The following is a 22,986-nucleotide window of genomic DNA, read 5'->3' on the forward strand; positions in this document are numbered from 1 at the left end:
TCTTCTGGGAAGAACATTGTTTTTTGCACAAAAAGTTTTATTTCACTAATTATTTCCCCCTGCAAAATAGAAGTCCTGTAGTGCAACTAAATCTTGTGACAGTTGACTGTTTTCTTGGCAGAGCCTCTCAATGTGTCAAGGCAGCTTTTCTCATCAAGAATCAGTATGCTTTTGAACCCTAGTAGGAAAGCCTTCAGATTTAAAATTGTATTAAAACAACAGCATTTGTAATATAGATGTGTCTTTTGTACAGACTAACATTGGTTGTAGGGCTGCTTCATCATGCCAGTATAATACTGTTTATTTTATTTATAGCCTGCTTTTCCAAAGGAGATCAAAGCGGGTTACAACAGGGATATAAAACATTATACAATTTGGACTAAAGTATATAAACATCATAAAAACATTCCAAAATTAAAAACACAATAAAACCGCAGAGAATAAAAACCATAGCCAAAAGACAGAACTAGCTGGAAAGCAGCATATATGATGGGGAACAGATGTCAAGACACATGGGGGAAAGCCTCTTGGAAGAGACAGGTCTTAAGTTTCTTCCTAAACAGGTCAAGGGAGGTAACAGAGCGGAGCTCGTCGGGAAGAGAGTTCCAAATCTGCGGGACCGAGACAGAAAATGCCCTTCACGAGGATGAGGTATATCTCGTTTTAGGAACCCTTAATAATTGCTTCCCGACCGTCCTGGCAGTGTGGGGCGGATTATATAGAGAGATGCGGTCCTCCAAGTACCCTGGGCCCAAGCCATTTAGGGCTTTATAGGTAATAACCAACACCTTGTATTGCACCCAGAAGCGAATGGGCAGCCAGTGAAGATCTTGCAAAATAGGTGTTATGTGGCTAGTCCTGGAGCATCCAGTGACTAGCCTTGCTGCCATGTTCTGTACTAGTTGAAGCTTCCGGGTTTGGTACAAGGGTTGCCCCATGTAGAGCGCATTACAGAAATCCAACCGAGAGGTCACCAGAGCATACACCACCGTTTCAAGGTCCTCCCGGCCCAGGTAGGGTCGCAGCTAGCGTATCAGCTGAAGCTGGTAACAGGTGCTCCTGACTGTCGCATCCACCTGAGATGTAAGGTGGAGCGATGAGTCCAGAAGCACCCCCAGACTGCAAACTGAGTCCTTCAGGGGGAGCGTGACCCCATTCAGGACAGGTGGATAAATCTCCTTTCTCGGGTCTGGAGAACCTATCACGAGTACTTCCGTTTTCTCTGAATTCAGACTGAGTCTGTTTTCCCTCATCCAGCCCATTACCGACTCCAGACAGGCATTTAGAGGAGAGATGCCATCCCTAGTCACTGCATCAGTCGCATCAGTCGGAGACACAGAGAAACATATTTGGGTGTCATCAGCGTACTGATAACACTGTGCCCCGTGTCTCCAGATGATCTCTCCCAGCGGTTTCATGTAAATGTTAAATAGCATGGGGGACAAAATTGCTCCTTGAGGGACGCCAGATGTAAGCGCCCTCCTATCGGAACAACAGTCCCCCAGCTGCACCATCTGGAATCTACACGAGAGGTAGGAACGGAACCACTGGAGCGCAGTGCCCCCGATACCTAACTCCCTCAGGCGTTCCAGAAGGATACCATGGTTGATGGTATCGAAAGCCGCTGAGATGTCCAAAAGCACTAACGGGGACATGCTACCTCTGTCCATGCCTAGACGGAGATCACCGACTAGGGCGACCATGGCAGTCTCAACTCCATAGCCCGCCCGGAAGCCAGTTTGAAATGAGTCTAGAAAATCCGTTTCATCCAAGATCACTTGAAGCTGGAAGGCAACCGCCCTCTCGACCACCTTCCCTAAAAAAGGCAGCAGCGAGACAGGCCGATAGTTATTTCAAATCAGGGGGTCTAGGGAGGGCTTTTTTAACAAAGGTTTTACAGTGGCCAATTTTAGACTGGATGGAAACCGCCCTTCCCTGAAAGATGAATTAATTATACGGCGTAACATAATAGTTACAGCCATTCCCCCCCTGAGCTGTTAGCCATGAAGGACAGGGATCGAGAGAGCATGTCGTCTTCCTAACACTTCCAAGAATCTTGTCCACTTCCTCAGTACTCACAGACTCAAAATGATCCAGTATAACAAAGTATGAAATGATCCCCACCCCACCCCCCAAAATATGGGTTTCTGTTGTATAACTGCTTCTCCATTGGTTTAATTGAACTAAGAAAAACTGATATTTTCTTTTTACTTTTACTAATGGTTTATTAATATATTATCTCATCTAGAGCTCATCTTGTGCTTTTGACCAACTGTGAGAAAAGCAAGATGGTTTTCTTTCCACTGCTGAGTGTTAGAAAAAGGCATTTTACTGCCTAAGGCTGTTTTCTATGAGTAAAACTGAAGCAGCAAATTGAGACCATCCCTAATTGCAGAGCTGGTCTTCCCTCAGCACACACCACTGACAGCCATGTGGGCCAAGCACCTCAAACCAGTCTTCAAAGACATAACCATGTTACTTTGGATCAGCATGCAAAGGATCTGGTTTCCCCTTTGGCAAGGTTGTCTAGTTGTGTCTGCCTGTAAGGGGCGGCACTCATCTCTGTTACTTAGCCAAGGGAGCCAGCGTTGTCAAAGACAACTCTGTGGTCATGTGGCTAGCATGACTGCATGGAACATTGTTACCTTCCCACCAAAGTGGTACCTATTTATCTACTTGCACATTACATGCTTTCAAACTGCTAGGTTAGCAGACGCTGGGACTAGTGACAGGAACGCACTCTGTCATGCAGCATTTGGGGTCTTGAACTGCCAGCATGCCAACCTTGTGGTCATCGAGTCGGCATCTTAACTGCTAAGTCACTGCGTCCCTCTAATCTTGTAGCACCTTTGAAACTAACAGAAAAGTTAGTTGGTAGCATAAGCTTTCATAGATGTAAGTCTACTTCATCAGAGTGAAGTGCTAGGGAAGAGACCTTTATAGCTATGAAAGAGCAGGTTGTACGCGTGACTAGGAACAGAAATTCAAAACTTGTGGGTATGGTGATGAGGTGACAAATTTAATTTCAATGATGGCCATTGGGGGACAAAGGCAGGAAGAAAGATATTTGCTAAAGCCAAAGTGAATAGATAACCATATGAATCATGGAGGAAGTTATTGTATTGTTGTTGGCTTCTTCTTGTCAATTGATATCTAGTGTGTATGATGGTACCCACCACCTTCAGGTCAATGCTTTCCTTCAGTAGTATCTTCTACTCAGCCTTCACTCCATACTGGGTTTTGGCCCTTGTGTGAGCAGATCCTCCCTTATTGGTATATGAAAGCATTCCTGGTATAGGTTCATGATTTCAGAGAACCATGTCTTCATTGGCCAGTGTGGCACTATTACAATTATTTCCATCCTTTCCATCCTTACTTTTCTGAGGCTGCCTAGAATATTGAAAAGAACCTGGCTGGCTGGCTGTTAATTGGTGAGGCAAGCATGTCTGAGGATGGCCAAACTTCACCATGATCAGTCAAAACATCTCTGGGTGTAGTTGCTACTCCGCCTGGTCTACTTCCATCCTGGTGAGCCAATCTGCTTAGCTCTCCCTTTATGTGGTCTGCCTTCAGGGCCGTTATATTGGTCTCTAACAAGGACAGCAGACTCCTTGCCTCTATCATCAGTATGTATAGTACATACCTTCCTCTCTATTTATGTGGCCTTTGCTTTCACACTGTCCATCCAGATGAGAACTACTTTGTTCTTAACCCACAGCTGGAAGACCTCAAGGTTCAGTCTTATTGCTTTCAGTTTCAGCCAGTTTATGCTGTGGGTCAGGTCCTGTTGGTTACATTTTTCCTGGGCAAAGCAGGAGGGCCATTCCCCCTCCCCTCAGGATGGTATCCATTGTTATTTGTACTTCTGAAACATACCATATTCGATGTCCCTTGAATATTGCCAATCATTGCCACTGTCTGAGTTGATGTCAGTACCTGTTTGGGTTCATATAGGCTTTAGTGGAATGACTGTGTGATCTGCTTCTGGTAGGGGAGGAGAAAGCACTGTAGCCACTGTGTGTGGAGCACCCATGAGGTACAGTCTGTTGTCACTATTATTATACCTTGCAGCCAGGCCAGCAGAAGGAGATCTGATGTGGGTCTCTGATAAACCTGCCTGATGGTATCGTGGATTGCTCTCACACTCTCCTCCATGAGGAACAACCTCCCCTTTGAGGTGTCTATGATGGCTCCTACATGATGGAAGTGCTGTGATAGGACCATGTGGCTCTTCCCATGGTTTACCAGAAAAAACATGTCTGGACAGGAATGGTTTACCAGAAAACCATGTCTGAATAGGGATGAGAAAACAAAGTCAACATCCTTCTAACCCCGTGGGAAAGACTTGAGATTTGATCAAGACATCATCTACATAGGAATAGATGTGTAGCCCCTGCTACTTCCAGCTGGCCACTAGAGATATCATTATCTTGGTGAACATCTGCAGGGTTGACAAGAGGCTGAATGGCAGTGCCTTGTATTGGAAATAATTCCCCTGGCAGGCAAAGCATGGGTGAAATGTGAACTATGAAGTGGGTGAACCAGAACGTGTAAGTAGCCTTCAGTCAATTCCAGAGTTAAAAAATAAAATAAAAAATAAATCCTGAGGTTGTAGGGCCTCCATTCTGAACCTGCATTTCCTCACAAACCAGTTGACTCACTTCAGGTCTACGATCACCCTACAAGTCTTATTGTGCTTTAAAACAATATAAAAGATGGACTAAGACTCTTTCAATTTTTCTGAATAGGGCACTGTTTCTATGGCTCTGGTGTCAAGCAGGTGCTGTGCTCCAGCATCATTCAGTGTTTCTCATCCTTCCTGGACTTTGGAAAAGGAATGAAAAGTTCATGAGATAACCTTCCCTTAGGGTGGACAGAACACACTGAGCTATTGTGGTTTCCTTCCAAACACGCCTGAAGACCTGAAGCCTTTCTTCCACCTATCTGATCAGGTTCCTTCCTTGTTTTTCTGTGGCAGCATTATTAAGGTGCCTGACCTGGCAAATCCTTGGGCCTGGGCCTGCTTCTGGAGTGGGTATTTACGCTAAGACCACTATACTAATCCTTGCCATGAAAGGAACCACAGCTGGGTCTATGAGTGCAAAAGGCCTGACATTGGCGCAGGGCTCTCCTATCTTCTTTCTTAGCTGAGGAGGGCAGTGCCCTCTTCTTGCCCATGATCTCTAATAGTATTGGGTCCAGGGACTCCCTCAAAGTTTGTTTCCCGCAAATAGAGAGAATTTTTAACAAGATCTGTCTTCTAACTGGGATAGAGGCTGCTTGCACTCTAGTATTAAATTGAATTATATCCAGGCTGGTGGCTGTTGAAAAGGCAGTTGCCTTGAGCAATTTGTTAAACCATGGGAATGAGTCCCCTTTTCCCTGTTATTCCTTGGTAAGTTGTCTTCAGTCTTATCCTGGTCTAGTAACTTAATTGCTTTATGTAAAAGTATGGCAAAGTTTTCACTCTGGAAGAGGCCGAAGATCCTCCCCCCCTCCCCCCTGGGATCCACCCTCAGCTGATAACTCTTTCAAAGTCTGCTTCCTACCTAGTGGAGCAATGATGAAGGAGCAAGCCACATGAGGATTTTTCCACCTCTATCACTGGAAAAGTTTAGGCAGAGTTGTCATTTGGGCTTGTGGTGAGTTCTTGTACCCATCATGTCCCCATCTATGTTGTGTGTCATCCTGTAAATGTCTGTAAGCAACTAAAGACACCAGTCGTGTTGCTGTTATCAGCAGTTAGGCAGAGACCAAAAGCACAAATAGAAGCTAAGCTGCCTCTGTGTGCGTATGAGTGGATTTTATGGATTGAGAAGCTCTGAAGAAATGCTCCCAATCCTTATAATTAGAGCAACTTGCCCTAAGGCCCCAACACCTTCAAAAGACAAGCATGTAACCAGCAAGAAGAGATAAGGAAATAATTATCCATTTCTGATAGCTGCCACATAGGAAAATAGTTTGTGACCTAATGGAAGGAAAAGAGAAAAAAGGTCTTTACATATAAGGTCTAGTGAATAAGAGTTTTGAAGAGTGGAATAAAAGGTCATGAAAGTTACTGAGGGTAGTTATACCACTGTATTTATGGGATACTGTATTTAACAGGACACAGATTTTGGTATCCACGAGGGATCCTGAAACCAAGTTGCAGTGGATACCAAGGGCCCACTGTATACCTAAACACCTTTATGACACAGTTCAGAATGGTTTAATTCATACAGTCCCAAGTCAATTCATGTGCCTTTTAAAGAAGACTAAGTTCATGGAGGTGGGCAGGGGTCAGAGAATCAGGAAGAAAGAATGTCTGCTCCACTGCTGCTGCTCCTTCAGTAGCCAAGGCTTTTTCAGCCCACATTATCTTCCTGGTGTAGGTATGGTTGTTGGTCCATTGTAAAGGATATAAAATCCCCATCAAGATATATTCTGACCGTAGGACCTTTGTGTTGTCTGGACTGCACATGGTATGAGTCACCCATTCTGGAGGTGTTGGGACATGTAAGGTATTCTGAAAGCAGCTGCAATATGTGCACTGTAAAACATTATTTCTGGCATGTGAGGCTAAATGTCTAGCAGATTTGGGACTTTCCTAAGGGTACAGGTTGTTACCACAGATTTACGAAAGACTCCCAAGCTCCAAGGGTCTGGTTTCTTCATTTCAGGAAATGCAGCCATAGCAGGAAAAGGTATAGCTTGGAACCATTTTGCTGGTTGAATTGGAAAGTACTGTATATATGCTCAGGAAAGACAGATATTGTATGCCTAAAGGGGAAGAGAAAGGAATGCACTATTCTGTTGATCAATGGAAAAGGATTAAATCCTTAAAGACAGGAAAGAGGCTCCTTTCAAGTATCTTGTAAAAGAGACATGTGCAAGAAATACATCCAGCATTGGCACTGCCATTCCAGCTATATACGTACTACTATAAAATACTCAATTTTTGCTTGCTTTATATTTTTACAGGATTGTTTTGTGTTGCATTTCAGATCAGTTTTTAAACCACGTGGACAATCATTGGTCCATTGGACCTTCATTGTTCCATTCTTGGCTTAATGAATAGAGAAAGTCTCAAGATAATCAGAGTTATTTAGATGCAAGGTTTTGAAGTTCTACTAGCTTCTTCATCAGGCAAAGATGCTAAGAATCATACAGGAGAAAAATAAATATAAAATTACAATGTCAGTCACAGACTTGCATTTTCTCAATGTGTTGTTCTTTGGAGGAATATCTATGCAAGCAGTTCCCTCCTCCTTCTGGCCATGGGGCACTAGGAATAAAGCTTTCCAAAGTCCAGGAAAAAAATTTGAATTCCATAGCAATGCAAAAAGGTAGTTCTTCTGTGATCTCAAATGTCTTCATCTTTTGTGAAGCCACAACCCCCTTTATTAGGCACAGAATATTCAGTTTCTCAAGACAAGTCTCCATGCTTTAGCATTAGGAACATTTTAGGTACTGTTTTGGTAAAACTTGTCAAATATAGTCCCAATTTAATTTTTTAAAACCTCTGTTGGAGGTAGAAACCCCAAACAGAAAAGTCTGAATTTACTGGCTCTCACTTTAGTAGTAGCTAACAAGCTGGGACTTTATTATTTGGGGTTTTGACCTCCAACATTGGCAAACCTCCTCCGAACAACTCTTGCCAAGAAAACCCATGATAAGTTGGAAATAACATGAATGTATGCAACAATAACAACAACTTCCAACAAAGTTGAAACATTTTTAAAAAGGCTTTTAGCTACAAAACTGACATGCAAGATCCCGTGGAATGCTTCCAAAATTCTTTTTTTCTTTTCTTTTTCTGCCTGTTGATAGTAGCATAAAACAATCCACTTGGGTGCCAAACACAGTGGCAATCTCTAACAAGTGACCAGTTCAATTTCTGGTGCCTGGTAAGTGATACGACTGCAGCATCCACTGACAGCTACAGAAACTAAGAAATTCTACTGGGAGTGCTGCTCTCTTAGATCAGTAGAATTCAAGAGCCATTAACCTTTCATCAGTCTATCAGTTTTGCTATGGGGAAAAGGGAGAACAGAGTTTACAAAAATAATAAGTAAAGGCTAAGGCACCAGATAGAGCAGGGAATTGCACAAACTGTAGTCCATAAAGTTGAAGTCTTTTATGGCCAGCATCCATAGATTTTTTGTGGGTTTTTCGGGCTATGTGGCCATGTTCCAGAAAAGTTTCTTCCTGACGTTTCACCAGCATCTGTGGCTGGCATCTTCAAAGAATGCTTTGCCTGGAAAAACTGGGTGTATATATACTGTGTGAGCCTGGGAATGCAGGAGTGATTTGCATGTATATTGTTCTGTGTTGATGGCCGGCCTCAGGCTGGGAGGCTAATGCAAACGAGGATTAATGTCTGCTAATTGGTGATCATTACCTGCTGGGCAAGCCCCTGACTCTGAATGGTTTCCTATTTGCATTTGCTCAGTCCTTATTTTGCTATCCCTCAGGACTGGTAGCCAAATTTTGTTCACTTTAAGGGTTTCTTCTTTCCGGTTGAAAATGTCCAGGTGTTTGTGGATTTCCACAAACGCAGCGTGCAAACCAGAATCAAGGAACACGAGAGGCACTGCAGACTGGGCCAACCAGAAAAATCAGCAGTAGCAGAACATGCCACAAACCATCCTGGGCATAAAATACTGTTTGAAAACACTGAAGTTCTGGACCATGCCAACCACTACCATGTCAGGATGCACAGGGAGGCCATTGAAATCCACAAACACCGGGACAATTTCAACCGGAAAGAAGAAACCTTTCTATTTGCTGCTTCATTCTGAAAAGTGCCCCCTCCATTCATATTACAAAGGAAACCTGGCTTCGTTTTGACATTAAGATAAGCATATCAAACATGTTCACCAGATGTAAGTAGTGCTTAAAGTTTTCTTTTTAATGAAGAAAACCACATTACGTTTTGAGAAAAATAAAATGTCTGAGAGGGTGGTAGCAATTAATTTTCAAAACAAAACACACAAAACCCTTTTACTCTGTGGAAATTATAGCACAATTCCTTACTTGTCTACTCAACAGCAAGTGACATTGGCGGGGTACAGACGGGCAGGGGAAGACGTCTTGGAGGTGTATTCTGCTGAATACGGAGCCTCCAGACCGCCCGCCCTGGGGGCGTGGCTCAGGTGATGGGGCTTCCACATGGGGGGCAGTGAAGACGCCTCACCTGGGGCCGTTTCTGACCCGCAGTTTCCAAACCGCCACCTCGCAGGACGCTGCAAAGAGAGAGGCAGCTTCTGCACGGGCGGCCAGAAACGGGGCTTTTTTTTTCTTTTGCCGGCTGGCGGATGCGCAGCTGCACAGCTGCGGCGCTCAGCAGCGGCGGCAGAAAGCCTATGTGCACATTTAAAGTGCCCAAGCCCCTTTAAAACTTTTTCCCTCGCCCTGCCCAAGAACAATGGTGGTCTCCTGCCAGCTGGTGATCAGCTGGTGTTGGCATCCTTGTCCGCTTGCACGTTGGTAGTGTCACCAGCATCATGGATGCCTCCTCTCCTTTGGTCCCCACGCTCCTGCTGAATCTGCAATGCACAGCCACAGCTGTCGCCGCTGCCACCGCTGTCCCCCTGCCATCCCCCATCACCTCCCTTGTACATATGTAAATATTTAAAGTTTATGGGGTTTTTTATTGTTAGGTGAAAATGGCACAGGAATGTGTGTAGGGGTTCACTTTAAATTCCAAACTTTCCCCAATTCTAGCAGCGCATGCGTACATGTTGCTCTAGGGTTAGGGTTAGGGTTAGGAGCATTAAAATAGAGTGCAGCTGTGCTGCAGCTTCCACATCTGCATAGCATCTGACGCTCTAATTAGAGCCTCGGTGCAAACTGCGCATGTTCCAGGACCCCAACTCATTATGCGACGCAGCTGACTCGGAGCTTTTAAATGGGCAACTTAAATTAGCGGCGTAGCAATTCTGGCGTACCAGTGCAGCTGCTTACAGACGGAGATGCGCAGCTGCACAGTATATAGAAAAGAAGCAGGGAAAAGCAGCACCTTTTTAATGCCGCTTCTTCCCGCTTGGGGCGTGCGGGCGGTGTGTTCATGGCGGCATTCAGGTAAGGGCCGTCTGAAGGCTATACCTTCATGACGTCATGAACACACACCTTTTTGCCCGTCTGTAACCCGCCATTAATTTAAATGAGGCTTTTCCCCAGGTAAGTGGGTTAAGAGTTTTCCATTCCTGGAGATGTTGGATCTGGTCACGGTGGTAAACTTTCTTGCTTTCTTTGGTTTAAAAACAAACCAATGGTTAAATGGAATGTGTCATTTAAATATATAGAAAATAATTAATGAATGATTATCTATTTCGATAGAATGCAAAAAGGAGCTTCGTATTTGCATAGCATACATAGGAGGGAACCAGCCATGTGTCGTCATTTCCAGTGCAGACTTGGTGACATTATACTACTACTACTGGGAGGTGCATTGCAGGAAACAAAGGAAAATTTGTGACTACATGTATCCTTGTATGCAAGGCAGGGAAGAGAAATTTGTCCAGAATAGAATAGGTTCATAGAGCAGGAAACAGAAAATGCACTTTATTTGCACATACTAACAAACATTGGAGCTTCCATAAATATCTGAACAGGGCTGTTTTCAAAATAGGCAGCACAAGAACTACATTAATTTGCCGTAATGGTCATGCCAAATGGCCTCTATTGGTTTATCGTGAAGTTCAGCAATGGGAAAAAAAGGTTGAATAATTCTGTCTAACAAAAATCCTGTGTTAACTCATTTAATTTCCATTTTGTAAAGAAAAAAGATGAGGAGCTTAAGAAATCAGGAAGAGCTGAGCTGGATCATATCAAAGTAAATGCTTGTCTAGTCCAGTATTCTCTTCCAAGAGTGGCTCACACACTGCATATAACATGCCAACTAGAGGAACATGAGTAGCAGCCTCCTACTCATGTTCTCCAGCAAGTGGCACTGAAAAGTACACTGCTTTCTGATACTGAAGGTAATATTTCTCAACACTTCAAGTAATCTATCCACTGGGCTCAGCTGACTATATCCACTAAACTACACTAGCATTATCAAAGAGAACCTAGCTCAAAAACTGCTGTTGTGCAAATCTGACCCATGTAATTTAAGGATCCAGGACTGGATGACCCACTACTCTAACATCAAGCTAATATGCTGAAACTTGGATAGACTATTGTTGAAGGAATCACAACTGATCTTTCAATATCCTTGGGCCCTGTAAATTCTCCTTGGCAAAATTGTGACTAAAATTTGTGGTTAAGAACAGTCACAGAGCCCCCTAAAACCACCTGTTAAAAGATGAGCTGGATCAGCTGCTTGGTAATCTCCATGTGATTGCTGTTTCTTTGTGTTTGGGGTACCCCCAGATTTTGCCCTGATAAGATTTTGGTAATCTACACTTCCATGGTCTGGTACAAATGCTCCGACTAATACTGGTAAAGTAGTCTGAGGCCAGGTTAACAATTTGAAAAGGAGCAAGATCAGTGGTTTGCAACTTCTATATTGATCCCAAATGCCAGACCTTCACTGTGTATTTTAATTCTTCCCCTTCTATAATATTAGATTATTATTTTTCTATTTGACTGTTAGCACTTCAAGACAGAGATTCTAATCATCATCATCATCATCATCATCATCATCATCATCATCATCTCCCCAAGGCTTGAGGTAGGTACAATATAAATTAAAATACATAAAACCATTTAAACACATTAAATTAAAACACATAAACACAGGATGCATTAAAATCATCCAGCATAAAATTAAAATTCAGTCTAAATTCAACTGGGTAGGCCTGCTGGAAGAGATAAGTCTTTAATACTGTTTTGAATTCAGACAGACAATATGTTTGGGTATTATGTAATATGCCAGTTTTGTGGGTGTTCATTTTAAAACAAATAATTGTTACAGATTCCCTTTATTTTGTTAACTGCTCAGGCTAAAATAGTATTGTCTTATTCATGCCTCAACTTTCCCCCCAAGATAGGACTCAATATTTCAAGCAGTTCAAATGCTTTTAAATATGTGGCTCAGTTTTATTTTGCTTTGTTTCTTTTCTGAGTAACACAGCTCTTTACATTTATAAGATAACCTTTTATGTACCTAAACATGAATTTCAACATGTTTGAAGACAGCCTGTCAGCAACCCAGAGATATATTTGTTACAAAAACCTGTTTTCTAAAGAAGCTTAGCTTTCAGCATGGACATACACACACATTTGCCCACAGATCTATGTTACTATTTCTACAGATACAAAGGCCAATTTGTTTATCTGCCGCCCATCAATGGGGCAACAATGTCACAGGTCAGAGGTTTTCTGCTGGGGATGTCCATAAAAGGAGTGCTGCTGGATCAAAATATATAGTCCAATGTCTATTCACAATGTGGCCAATAAGACTTTCATGGGAATCCCAAAAGGAGGACATGAATGCAACTGATCCCCCCACCCCAAACATATACTTGTATTTCCCAGCAACTGATTAACTGAGATAGTATTGCCTTTGGAACTGGAGGAAACATATCTCCATCATGACTATTACCTGCTGATAGCCCCATTACAAGAAAGGGCTGTGCTTCTATTCAATATTCTATAGGAGGATTAAACACCCTCTAGTCTAAATTATATCCTTAGAGTCATGTTAAAAAAACCTGCTCCCCTTGGAATGTAGTAACCAGTCTCATGTGCAACTTCATCAAATAGTCTTTAAAAACAATTCTCTCCCAGTGTGAACAATACTAAGAACATTACAGCTCTCTCTGAGATTAGGGCCCATTTTAGAGCCTACTCTGTCTCTATTGCATCAGATCAAACCCATCCAGCGTAGCTGTTCTGAGTAGTTAAAGGGCTACTACATCCTAGACTCAGACTGCTGAGGAGCTCTGTGCTGTAACAAATTTGTGAGTGCTGTGACAAATTTGCTAAATACTTAGCAGAAAAATCTCTCAGATCTATTCTGATTTGGACTGTACATTCAAGACAGTCTGGGGAGGTAACTGAGCACATACTTGCCCAGTTTTGATGGATTAGTTTCAGTTTGTTCAACATGATGATGTGGACATGTTGCATGAAGAAGTGACGCCAGCAATTTGTCTGTTGGATCCATGTCCATCTTGGCTAATTAAAGCTGCCAGAGGAGCACTGGACAACTGGGTGATAAAAGTCGTAAATGCTTCTTTGAAAGAGGGCTATGTTCCAACCTCTCTAAAAGAAGCAACAGTAGGATCTTTGCTGAGGAAACCTTCACTGGGTCCCACCTCTTTAGCAAACTATTGGCAATCCTCTAATCTCTTTTTAAGTAAGGTCTTGGAGTGAGTAGTGGCAACACAACTTCTTTCAAAACTGGGTTTAGTCTTTGTTATGAGAGAGAAACAATCTCAGTCACCTTGGTGGATGACCTGTACCATAAGCTGGACAAGGGAGGACCTGTTGGTCCTCCTGGATCTTGCAGTGGCATTTGATACCATCAGTCATATGGGTTTGGCTGATATGGGATGTGGGAGCATTGTTTTACAGTGGCTCCAGACTTTCTTGGCTGAATATTCCTGGGAATGGTGCTTAAAAACACAAAGGAGGCTAAGTCTTAAAATCCTGTAGAACGCATCTATTGCTAAATTGTGTTATTACAAAACTGCAAAATTCATACAGCTCTGGTTATATTTCTTCTCCCTGTGTTTCATTTCCATTTGCATCACCATCATTATCATTGTTGTTATGAATTGGCATAGCATTGCTAGAAAACTGGAGAGGATGCCTGTCTTTAATGGATGTGCAGAAGCCAAAATTTCAGTAAGTATTGCTTGTTACCTGGCTGCATGAAAAGGAACACCTGTTGAAGTTCCCTCTTAAAGATGCAAGAGCCCTCTCCAATTTTCAGCCTGGCAACTGTATATAGCACAGTAATTAACTCATCAGGACATTCCTGGTTCAGATCTTATCCCTTAATTCTGCTGTTAATTCACTTTGTGCCGGGCTGGGGGTAGAGTCAGGGCGCAACTCTGGTGCTACATCCATATGATGCAGCACCAAAGGGAGACCATACAGCTGCACTGCTGCAGCTATAGCACCCTTTGCGGCTCCTATTTGTGCCCTCCAGAGGCTGGATCAGAGCCACAGCATGAGGTTGCCATGGCCCCGATCTGGCCAGGCATGGGGCAGCTGCATGCCGCCCATTAGGGGCAATCTGTATAGCCCCTATGTCAAGGTATTACCTCTTAGTCCTCCTATCTGCAACAGGAGGAGGGGGGAATACTGGTTTATTTTATGGGACAAGTATAAGAATTTTGGTTAAATTATCTAAAATGCTTTTGAGCACATCAGACTGCTGTAGAAATTTTAAAGTTGTATTCATCTATCAATAAACATCATATATTTATTTGATTTGTATACCCCTTCTCTTATAATAAAAAAGGGAGTAATACATTATTCTGAAAGTCAGTCCAGACCATATCCTTAGCAGCTATCAGAGATAAAGCGAGAGGGGGAAAAGCAAGGTTTGGGAAGTTTACATTTATATGTAAACCTGCCTCTTAAAAAGCCATGTGAATGGCCCACAGTGTCACTTATGGAGGCCATCACCCCATAATTACAGGAGGACATCTAAGTGTCATAATTCTACATGTCTCATGCTTGGTGATGACCACTTGCTTAGTGGTGACAGGTTTGCCCTGTCCTCAGGAAGAAAAGCATTTTTAAAAAAATCAAAATTCCCGTATATACTGGTCTATAAATTGATGTTTGGGGGCCAAAATTATGAATTTTTATATGACCCATGGATAAGTCAAGGGGCTTGTGACAAAGGATTTAAAAGATGAAGGAAAGGAAAACAGTGCCAAAAAAGGTACAAAACTCCCACAGGAATAACAGTATACGTTTATGCTAAAGGCTAGATGGATGAGACAATAGAAGGGATCGGTGCTTCCATGACAGATTGCGCTCTTGCCTTTCACCAGGGGATAGTTCCTTCTTTCTTTATAAGAGTTAAAGTACAGTACTTACATTGACCCGTGGATAACTCAGGTTTTGGGGGGTCAGTTTTGTTACTAAAATTTCTAGATTGATATGCGAGTATATACAGTAAACACATTCACAGACATGCTACAATGTGAGGGGGGTACTGTTTGTTATTGTTTTTGGTCTTAGAAGCTAATCTTTTTGTGTCTACAACAGAGTTCATTCCTGCTTGTAGTGCTGCATTTCACTATAACCTCTCTTCCTTGCATTTCTCCTCCCTTCTGGGGTACATTCTGAAGAAATAAATTATGTTGGAATGCCACAAACCATTATAGTTCATAGTATTCTGAGCATAGAACTGGATGGGATTCTATTTTACCTGCCTATTTAGCAGAGTAGGTCCACTCTGGTATTGTGAGAGACAGGTTGTCCAAAGAAGTAAACAAGGGTCACCCACCCACACATACCAACCAGTGAACCAAGGTGGCCAGGAAGGAATTATTAGGGCTTTAGAGGCAAGTGCAGTCATTGCATCCATGTTTCAGGTGACTGCTTCTATGATGGAAGTACACACAAGACCTGAGGCTGAAGCTTGCTCCAAAACACTTCAGCCGTTAATGTCAAAATGCCATAGATGCAGGTGAGGGAACACTGAGGCCTCACTTGATCCTATATTTATACATTCACAGTTTGCAGCATTTGGAAGAATGCCAAAGATGGAGAGTATCTCTGCACATTCCTCACTGCAAAACCTATGTGCAAACTTTTTTTCTCACTGCTTTGAAGATCTAGAAAGTTCTCACTAAGCAAAGGCAATCTAGAATGATCTGTGAACTTATAGAGACTCTGTTTTCTGGGGTTTTTTTTTTCTTCAAATGTACATGATGTTCTACAGAGAAATGAGGTCATATATCAAGTCCCTGCCTGGGGGAGCTTGTAATCATGTCTGAGATGACGTACCTAAGATATCTGGATACTGCAAGACAAATTAAAAATAAAAGATGATGGTGACAAGACAGATGATGATGCAGGACACTGAGTCTGTCACTTTTATTCCAATACTAAGGGAAGAATACATTTAGAGTCTTTGTGATGCAAAGGAATATTGTGTACAGTTCTGGGCACCACAATTTAAAAAGGATGTTGAGAAACTGGAGCGCGTCCAAAGGAGGGCGACCAAAATAGTAAAGGGTCTGGAAACCATGTCCTATGAGAAATGACTTAGGGAGCTGGGGATGTTTAGCCTGGAGAAGAGAAGGTTAAGAGGTGATATGATAGCCCTGTTTAATACTTGAAGGGATGTCATATTGAGGAGGGAGTTAGTTTGTTTTCTGCTGCTCCAGGACCCGGAGCAATGGATGCAAGCTCCAGGAAAAGAGATTCCACCTCAATATTAGGAGGAACTTCCTGACAGTAAGGGCTATTCAATAGTGGAACAAACTCCCTTGGAGTGTAGTGGAGTTTCCTTCCTTGGAGGTCTTTAAACAGAGGCTGGATGGCCATCTGTTGGGGATGCTTTGATTTAATTTCCTGCATGGCAGGGGGTTGGACTGGATGGCCCTTGCGGTCTCTTCCAACTCTATGATTCTATGATCCAAAGAGGTCTTGAGGCTGCCATTTGTGTCAATAAAACCAAACTGACTTCAGCTCTGATTTGCACATGTCACTTAGGTCTAATCTGCAAAATGCAAAAACAATGCAGTTTGACACCACTTTAGTGTCATGGCTGAATGCTATGGAATTCTAGGATTTATAGTTTGTGAGATATTTAGCCTTCTCTGACAAGGTGCTCTGGTGCCACAACAAACTACAAATCCCAGGATTCCACAGCACTTGGCCATGGCAATTAATGTGGTGTCAAACTGCATTATTTCTGCAGTATAAATTAGACCTTATTGTTGTCTGTTTTATAATGTCTTATAGACTAGGTCAGAAAGGAAAGACAGTTTGCCATTGCTTGTATACTATAAAAAAGTTGCTGAGAAAATGCTAGGCAATTTAATGTGATTCATTTGCAAGGGTAAGGAGCAAATAATTTGTATTAGGTGCAGAAGAGAAGCAGGGGAAAAAGCAATCTGGTTACTGGGTAGAATGCAGCCAAACCTGCAGGCAAAGTCAGATGATATTATGTTCAAAATAGGATTTGTGATGTCTTTTAAGGAGGACAATGAAGCAGTTGAGACAACCATGCCTTCTGTACGTCGATGGAAATGTTTATAAAGGAGGGAAGTGTAATAGGCTTCTGTGACTCTGCTGAAGGAAGTAAAGGTTACTAAAGGAGGCAGCAAGATGCTTCATTTAGCCAAAGTCAAACAAACATCCATTCATCTAAACCCATAATGGCAGCTATATATTGCTGCTATTTTCACTCCTTACTAATAGCATCTAGATCTTGCACCAATCCTGTCACATACAAGTCCATGCCATTTGACATGTCACTGCTTACAAAATCCTGCATTTATGTGTGGTTAGGCTGGCATATAGGTCATACCCAAATTATTTCAAATAACTTGTGTTCACTGCACAAATCAGCCCTAAAAGATGATACAGGCATAGATAGGATCTCTGGTTAGATATTCAGGAATTTGTGTCCTCGCTTTAGACCAGGATTTGCTAACTGTAGCACTCCAGAGGGTGTTAAATTGCAGCTCCCATCAGCATGCCAAATGATGAGAGAGTATGCACTGAAGTCTACACGCACTCAGAGAACCGCAATTGCCCTGGGCACCTTTGGACAAGAACACCCCCCCCCCCTTCTGAAGCTGTGGTCAACCCTGCATCTTTCTGCTTTCTGCTCCACTCATAGGCCTCGGTTCCCACAGCTGTCCTACAGGAGCGAGGTACAGGTCATGTGTTTATTTTGATCATTTGGCTCTTCATCCTCCCCCAGCAGAAAAGTAAGTAGGAGTAAAAGGAGAGGAAGAGGCCAAGGTGCATGGCTTAGGTGGAGAAGACAGACACATCTGAAAGGAAGAATTTAGCACATACAGTCAGCCCTCCTTATCCACAGATTTTTCATCCACAGATTCAAGCATCCATGGCTTGAAAATATTCCCAAAACATCTAAATTCCAAAAAGTAAACCTTGATTTTGCCATTTTATATAAGGGACCCATTTTGCTCTGCTATTATATTTAATGGGTCTTAAGCATCCACGGATTTTGTTATCCACAGGGGATCCTGGAACTAAACCCCAGCATATACTGTACTTGCTCCTGGCTTTGTTTCTCTTTCCAGATGTGCTTCTTCTTTTCTCAGATTATATCAGTGAGAGTGGATGAAGCACTGCACACACACACACACACACACACACACACACAGAGTACCATTATGGACTATAGGTGTAAGCCTTCACCCATTGTATTACCAATTCATGTCAGCTAGTCCTGGAAAGGCAAATGTCAAAAGGACTAGCTGCATTTGAGGGGAGGTCCAAAGGCATGTCAAATGAGTGAGGAAGGGTAGGTGGGATCCTTTGCTGTCACCAGGCGCTTCGGGAAACACATAGAAAGAGCCATGCAGTGCCTCCCTTGGGAAAAAAATAATAATGAATAAATGAAGGAGCAGCGCAGTTCCTCCTTAAAAGAGAATGGTGCAGACAGACAGTCAAAGCCTGAAAGGTCAGTATCACTGCAGAAAGTGCTCGTCATCACCATCATCACCATCTTTCATCTGGTATCAATCAGTTCACCTCTTTTCCCCAAGACAGACCACATAACCAGTCAGTGTGGGGATGGAGACCATATGCCAGTTCAGCCAAGAGCTCTCCATGCTTCCATCTATCCTCCCCAGTGACTTGCGCACCAGCTGCATGCCTGAAACTCAATCCCAGTCTAGGCTTTCATGGAAGCAATGAACCTCCTCCTTCTCCTACGCAATGAGGGATTTGTCAAGTCGGGGCTGATGCCTATAGGAGTGGGAACAAAAAAATAAAATAAAATAAAAATGGAGGGGGAAATGTAGCGTAGGAGTGATTTGAGTGTTGGGCTACGACTCTGGAGACCAGAGTTCGAATCTTGGCTCGGCCATGGAAACCCTGTGGGTAACACAACAGATCAAAACCAAAACCAAGTGGCGTCATGGTTTCTTGGACTCTGGGACCAGGGTTCAGCTCAGCCATGGAAACCCACTGGGCGACCTTGTGCAAGTCACACTGTCTCAGCCTCAGGGGAAGAAGGCAATGGTAAACCCCCTCTGAACCAATCTGCAACGCAGCAGCTAAAAAGGCCAATGCAATTTTAGGCTGCATCCATAAAAGTATAGTGTCTAGATCCAGGGAAGTAATAGAGCCACTCTATTCTGCTCTGGTCAGGCCCCACCTGGAATACTGTGTCCAGTTCTGGGTGCCACAATTCAAAAAGGATGTTGAAAAACTGGAGCCATGTGTCCAAAGGAGGGTGACTAAAATGGCGAAGGGCCTGGAAGCCATGCCCTATGAGGAACGACTCAGGGAGCTGGGGATGTTTAGCCTGGAGAAAAGAAGGTTAAGAGGTGATATGATGGCCCTGTTTAAATACTTGAAGGGATTTCATGTTCAGGAGGGAGCAAGCTTGTTTTCTGCTGCTCCAGAGACTAGGACCCAGAGCAATGGATGCAAGCTCCAGGAAAAGAGGTTCCAGCTCAACATTAGGAGGAACTTCCTGAGAGTAAGGGCTGTTTGACAATGGAACATACTCCTTCTTTGGAGTGTAGTGGAGTCTCCTTCCTTGGAGGCCTTTAAACAGAGGCTGGATGGCCATCTGTCAATGGGGATGCTTTGATTGTGATTTCCTGCATGGCAGAATGGGGCCGGACTGGATGGCCCTTGCGGTCTCTTCCAACTCTACGGTTCTATGATTCTATGATAGGTTTGGTTTAGGGTTGCTACAGCAATATCAATAGCAAGTGCATGTCTATACCACTTATCAGTGGACTTAAGCACTCCCTAAGCGGTTTACAAAGTGTAAGCTATGAGCTGGGAACGACCTGAAGGCAGACACCAGCAACAGGATAATAAAGCACACTGTGCTATCTTTTTGGGACACCTGGGGCAGGGATGAATAAGCCCAGGCTCCAGCCCAGGGATTAACTGCCACCTGAAAAACAACCACCCTCCACTGCTTCCATAACAAGTCTGTGGAGAGTAGCCCTCAGGTGCAGAGTGAGCAGCTGCTGTAACCGCAAAGGAGGACACAATATGTAGGACCTTCAGGAAAAATGGAGGACATGGCAGAAGGAAAGCTCAAAGCGCTCCTGGGTGCTGCTGGAGATGGAGGACCTCTGGGATTCCTCCTGGGCGGAAAGGCTGAAGGGGAGGGAGGACGCGTCCCGGCAAGAACAGCACCACCAGCACCAGCAGCAGCAGCAGCCTTTCAGCGCCGAGGGAAGGAGGCGGGGGAGCGTCTTACCTGGGCTGGGGCTGGGGCTGAAGAGCGGGAGGGCCGTCCCCTGCCGAGGGGCACCGGGGGCTGAGGGTCGCCTCTGCCTCTTTCCTCAGACTGAACCAGCAGCAGACTGCGGGCAACAGCGCTCTCTCTCCCCCCCCCCCGCGTTCTGCGACCGACCGGCCGCCCACCTCCTTCTGCTGGTTTCTATGGCAACTGGGCAATGCTCAGCGCATCCCGCCGGCACCAACCGCTCTCTCCTCCTCCTCCTCCTCCTCCTCCTCCTCTGCTCACTCGCGCTCTCTCTCTCTTTCTGTCTCTCGCGCGCTCCATGAGCTACAGAGCGCAGGCGCGAGCACGAGGAGGGGGAGTGGCGGTAGAGCGCATGCGCGAGCATGAAACTCAGGAGGGGAGGGGGAGAGTGGCGGGGGCGGGAAAAGAGTGAGAATGAACTAAAGAGCGCGTGCTCGCCCCCCGCGCGCGAGCACGAGCAAAATAAAGAAGGGAAGGAAAAATGAGCGAGAGTGAGAATGAGGGAAAAGGAGGGAATGAGAGAGAATGAGCTAGAGAGTGCGCGCGCGAGCACGAGGGAAGGAGAGGAAGAGCGCGCCTGAGTTCTCTGGCTCATCCTCGCTCTTGAGGCGCGCGCGTGCTGCTGAGCGGGAGGGCGAGGGGGAACGAAGGTTGGCGCGCTCTAAACCGTCGTTCGCTCTCAGTTTTACCTCAGGTTCCCGCTTAGACGCACAGACAGGCGCCCGCGCGCGTGGGGGCTGGCCCTGCGATGTTTTCCTCTCTCACACACAAGCACAAACATTTGAGAGACATGTAAGGACACACAGCTTGGCTGAGGGAGGAGTCTCTCCACACATATACAGTACACACACACACAAGGCAAGCCCAAGGAGCAGGGAGGCCACTTGTCCTCCTCACCAAGCACCTTTAAAATGGAGGGTCTTCAAGGGGGGAAAAAGCAGGACGTGGCCCAATAAAAACTTAAAAACACCAGTGTTACATGTAAATTTCGCACTTCTTAGTCGTACCCAAAATGGAGGACCTTTTGAAATTCCTCCTGGACAGTTGGATGAAATGGAGGATTGTCCTGGAAATGGAGGATGCCTGGTCACCCTGCCAAAGACAGAGAGGACATTTTGGCACCAGGACCCTGCCTCTCATGCGTCCCCATCTCTAAGGAGGATGGCTCCTCTGCAGTGTATTACTGTATTATGGCATGAGGCCATCACCCATTGTTGTTTTGTTTGTTGTTGACCTCCTTCCAGTTGATCCTGACTCGTGGCAACCCTGTGGATGAGACACCTCCAAGACTCTTTGTCCTCCACTGCTCTGCTTAGGTCCTCTAAAGTCATACTCATGACCTCCTTCATAGAGTCCATCCATCTAGCATGTGGCCTTCCTCTCTTTCTACTTCCCTCCACCTTTCCTAGCATTATTGGGTTGTTCCCCCGCCCCCCATTGATTCATGCCTTCTCAAGATGTGGCCAAAGTACAACAACCTCAATTAATCATCTTGGCTTCCAGAGAGATTTCAGAATTGATTTGTTCACCCACGTATGCTGCTATTTCCACATGGTGCTGGTGGTGGTTGTTATGTGCCTTTGTTTTCAACTTACAGCAATGGCAAACCTCTGGACAAATCTTGCCAAGAAAACCCTATAATAGGATCATCTTCCTAGACCTTTCTGGATAATTGCTCTGAGTCTATGATGTTTTCTGCCAGTAATGTGGTGTCGTTATTATTACTATTATTATTAGGTCACCGTTCCCAAGATATAGCTCCATGATATTGCTCCAAAAGAGAGAGGGCAATGCATATGCATGCAGCTGAACCCAAAACACCTTGGGGAAAAATCAGAATTATTCTCTATTATTAGGGACTGAACATATTCTAGCCCAGGAGAATTGCTGCAAAATCCACACTCATGAGCAAGATTCAATGTGAAATTTCTGTTGGCTTAGTTAGATAATACCTTCCCATTGAGCCTACTTACAGGATCCTTTTGGAGCTGTTCTTGCTTAGAGCAAGCTTTCTTTTACTTCTCTTAAGAGTAGGACTGCTGCTATTTGTAAGGCCAGAGTAGGATGTGTACTTGTCAAAGGGATTGAAGGATAGATTGTAATGGAACTGGGAGCTGGGCCCCAGAAAAAGCCTTATGTCCACTTATGGAGAAAATAAGAAGCTCCCCAAAATAAAGTGCTCCCCAAAGCAAGATATGATCAAGCATTTCCTAGTTGGATCCACTGCAGCCTCATTGCAGCAACAATAATGTCAATTCATTTACATTTATATATGCTAATCAAATTCAACAAACAGCAACTCTTGTTGAGGGGAGGAGGCGGAATCAGGCATGTGTGAGAGGATGTGCTGTCCCTAGAGGACCTGAATGGATGAAACACGCAGTGCGATGGATGGTAATAAGCCAGAAAAATGTTTTGTCTTCAGATTGTAAAATTATGGCAACCAGTGACCAGAGAGTGGATGGTACAGCTGCATGATTTGTATGGGGAATATATGCTGGTGTGAGACTCCCCAAATTGAAACATATTCATTTTGAAGTTGGTTCCAATTAAGTTTATCCACAAATGATAAGAAACCCATCTAAAGACGCTGCTGTCAGGTGATGTTTCATTGTTGCCCAAAGCATTTTGGCCTGTTAATATTCTGAAAA

At 44.1% G+C, this 22,986-nt stretch overlaps 1 protein-coding gene across 2 annotated transcripts in view; it reads right to left on the reverse strand.

The window, feature by feature from the left end:
* Nucleotides 1-22,986, reverse strand: part of PACSIN1 (protein kinase C and casein kinase substrate in neurons 1) — a 79,220-nt gene that overhangs the window by 38,865 nt on the left and 17,369 nt on the right. Inside the window, exon 1 of one of the 2 annotated variants that reach the window (XM_089514695.1) lies at nucleotides 20,327-20,429. The exons of the other annotated variant lie outside the window; for it this stretch is intronic. The gene's annotated coding sequence lies outside the window, so the exon portion shown is untranslated. Of the gene's footprint in view, nucleotides 1-20,326; nucleotides 20,430-22,986 lie in introns of those variants that run through there. 2 annotated transcript variants of the gene reach the window in all.

Source organism: Sceloporus occidentalis, unplaced genomic scaffold, assembly GCF_023333645.1.
Source record: "Sceloporus occidentalis isolate IW3139 unplaced genomic scaffold, rSceOcc1.0.p SCAF_3, whole genome shotgun sequence".
NCBI lineage: Eukaryota > Metazoa > Chordata > Lepidosauria > Squamata > Phrynosomatidae > Sceloporus > Sceloporus occidentalis.